General features: G+C 37.0%; 1 non-coding gene across 1 annotated transcript; it reads right to left on the bottom strand.

The window, feature by feature from the left end:
- Window positions 1-3,084: 3,084 nt before the first annotated feature.
- LOC124096989 (small nucleolar RNA SNORA40) lies at window positions 3,085-3,207 on the bottom strand. Its single transcript, XR_006853070.1, has one exon. It is a non-coding gene; the product is annotated as a small nucleolar RNA SNORA40 (small nucleolar RNA).
- Window positions 3,208-3,710: the final 503 nt, after the last annotated feature.

Here is a 3,710-nt window from a genome sequence, read left to right as displayed (position 1 = left end):
AAATAATTTAAAAGGAAACATAGATAGGGCCTGATCTAATTTTCCTTCCCCAGCCTGTGCTGCGAGTGAAGCTACTTCTCAGCCCCTGTCACATTACATATGTGAATTTTAACACAGCCCTTCAGTCGATAATTGTCCTTGTACCAGACTCAGAGCACTTTCGAACTTGAGTTTTCCTTTAAAATACGTCTGTCATAAGTGGTTCAACTCTTATTCATGTTTCTTATTCATTTTTAAACTTATTTTTTAACAATTTCATCTCAGTTTTGAATACATGGTAGAATTGTACTTCTTTGCTTTCTAGTTCAGGTTCCATGGTAACATTGTCTAAGGGGGTATGAGAAGCAGAATACAGGTTACCTGTGTAATAAAATATTTCTCCTCTCATGGCAAGCAGAAAAAATGTTGAGGTTGCTATGTTAGCAAATGTCCCAGAGTGCTGTCAATGTGGGGCACCATACATGACAAGCATACATTGCATGACAAGAAATAAACTTCGTTGTTTAAAGCTACTAAAATTCAGTACTTATTTGTTATTACAACATAACCCAGCCTGTATCAACTAATATCTAGCTAAAATATTAAGCAATAGGGAATTGGTTGAATTATTTATAATGTAACATTACTTGGAATATTTTATGATCATTCATTAAAAATTTTAATGTCATATTACATTTTAATGCAAAAAGATGATTACAATATATTACTGAAAAACGTTTACATTTTTATAGATATAAACATAAACATATTTAAAAATATTTAGGTATAAATATAGATATTTATATAGATATAATTATAGACAAATAGATAAAATGGACTGTTAGTCACTTTTTTTTCCCACTGTGACAAAATACCTGAGAGAATTAGCTTAAAAGGAGCAAAGAACTGTTTTGGCTTATTGATGTAGGACCCATGAGGCCAGACACCCAAATTAGCAGGTTTATTATCTACAGTGGTCCAGAGAGCTATTGCCTAAAATTCTCTGGACCATGAATCTGGAAATTCTTTTAGATTTATTCTCAGTGCAGTGGCTATATGACAGTGGGTGGAGTCATAACAGTTACCACTCGTTCCATATTTTTAGGCTAGGCAGAGGATTAACAAGTTTGTTTTTCTGCAAACCTGGAATTTACCAAAAAGAGGAAGCTACCAACCACAATGACCTCTGTAGAAGTCTTTGCTGATATCCTGTTGATTCCCTTAGTAAAAATCTTTCTGGGGTCTTTGGTGTGTATGTGTGTGGGTAACCTGGTCTGCTTCATTATGGTTCCAGTGGCTTCAGTCCATGGTCATTTCATTCCCTTGCTTTGGGTCTGTGACACCAAGTTTGTTATCATGAGAGCATGTGGTAGAGTAGGGCTCTTCACCTCATGGTGGCTAGCAGCAAAAAGAATGAAAAGAGGAGGCTAGGGTCTGAACATCCCTTTCAAAATTGTACCCCAAATGACCTATTTCCTTGCATTAGGCTCTACCTGCTAAAGATTCTACCACCTCCTGATCAAATGCCAGGGACTGGGGACCAAGCCTTCAACACATATGCCTTTGGGGTACATTCAAAACTCGAAATATAACAATCTGCTCCTGGCTTCTAAAAGCTCATGTCCCTCTCATATTGCAGAATCCTTCCCCAAGATTTACTCCAATCTCAAATATTCTTCATTTCACAAAAGTCCAAGTCCAAAGGGACCTCTAAGACTCAAGGCAAACTCTTCGCTGTAAACAAATTAACACAGTTCTAAGATACAATATAGGGGAAATGTTTCCATATAAAAGGGAGGAAAAGGAAAATAGTCCAGAGGAATCAGATCCATGCAAGATAAAAATGAAACAGTGGAGACATTAAATCCTACAACTCATGGCCAGTATCTGAGGTACACATTATGATGTGAACTTCAAAGACCTTTGTCAGCCTCATCCCTCTGACTTGGTTGGCCTTGCTTTTGGGCTGCTTGCTTCCTGCAGCTCTCTTTACCAGGTGTTCCATATTCCTGGCATCTCTATCTTTCTGGGGTCTTCATTACAGCTTCTGCTTCACTCTCATGGTTCTATGAATCACCCTTTCAGGGTCTACTTTCAGGGAATCCAACCCCACAACATGTGGCTGGCCTCCCAGGCTTTCCTTTGAAATCTTGATAGACATCTCCATGACACCACTAAATCATTCTTCACGCCTGTAAAACTGGCATCGTGTGGATGATGCCAAGATCTGCTTTTGACACAAGCTATACCAGGAATCACTTGAACCATCGCTTCAATGTCCTCTGAGTGCCTTGACAGCGAACACATGAAACTAATCTCAGGGAAACAATTCTTTAGGCTGTCCTGTGAGAAAAGGGTGCCCCAAGGCTCTCTTCCAAAAAGATATGTCCTTGAAATAAGTTTACACTTTTATATTCTTCAGCCTCATGGGTGGGATCTTTCAGATTCTTGAGATCATTTCAAGGGATATTTTTTATGGTTCAGTACAAAGTACTTGACTTCTTCTTTTCTTTTTTTTTCCCTAAAATTATATTTTTCCCTTTCACATAAAAAATAGAGAAACTTTGAGTCAAAAATATATGCTAACTTTCTACAAACAGTGTAAAAGTTGTTGTTGGGTTTCTTTTTTTAATGCTTAACATTAGACAAGATTATTTAAAGTCAATAAATCTTTTTTTTAAAGAAATTTTTACGTGTAAGTTTTTCACTGTTTATCAAGGTCACCTTTGTTCCTCTAAAGCTGAAGTTCAAGATTTATCTTCAAGAGAGCCCCTTTTGAAAGAACCGATGCTTTAAAAGAACAGATGTACCATCATCCTATAATTCCTTCTTTTATTTCCATTTGAATTATGGACATAGTGGTGATGACTTCAGGATGCTCCATCTAGGATATTTGGTATCTAATTTCTTCAAGATTGACTCTAGGATCACTGTTAGGGTAGATGGATCTTCCTGGTTCTTAATTGCTGACAGTTTCTCTAAATATGAACAAGCTCAAATCATATTCATTCCTAACCTATCAAAATGAGAAATAGTACAGATCTGCAGTAAATATGGATACCTTTCTGCTTGTTGATCCCCATAACTTTAAATTGTCTCAGTAATAGTATCTGTGCTGATATGTATCAAAACTTAAATTGAACAATGAGTTCTGGGTTATAAAAGAGAATTATTTTTTGCAGCTATTTGTCTTTGTCCACAAGTTAAACAAAAACATACACAAATGCTACTTGGTTTGTTTTTAATGGCCATGGCTTCTTTAGCAACTTCATTCCCCTTGGACAGAACCTCACATGCACTTCTTTTCTGGTCAAAATGTAGGTTTTTCAAATCTTCCTGTCCTGCTCTTTACTCCTGATTTTCACTGCAAATCTGGTTAAAAGCATCCAGCAATTCCCACACCACAGTCTGAATACTGTGATGCCTCAAGATTTTCTACACCAGACAAAATATTGCCATAACTTTAAACTCAACCTCCTACAAAGTCTCAGGGCATGCACCAAATGTAGACAAGGTTTTTGTTTTGTTTTGTATTTGCCAGAGTATAACACAGATGGTCTCTAATCCAATTCCCAATGTGAGATAAGAATTTAGGATTACAGAGAAAAATATGAGTCTTGAAAGAGAAAATACCCATGAAACTTTAGAATACATGAAATTCCCATCAACCATTGGGTAAATAACTCACCAGCAACCCTGCCCTTCTCCTGGCCCCTGTGTCCTTGACTGCA

Source organism: Marmota monax, unplaced genomic scaffold, assembly GCF_021218885.2.
Source record: "Marmota monax isolate L192 unplaced genomic scaffold, Marmota_monax_Labrador192_F-V1.1 WCK01_AAM20220418_F8-fsc00030, whole genome shotgun sequence".
NCBI classification, from domain to species: domain Eukaryota; kingdom Metazoa; phylum Chordata; class Mammalia; order Rodentia; family Sciuridae; genus Marmota; species Marmota monax.
Note: the sequence above shows the minus strand (reverse complement) of the source record. Positions and strands in the feature narration are given on the sequence as shown.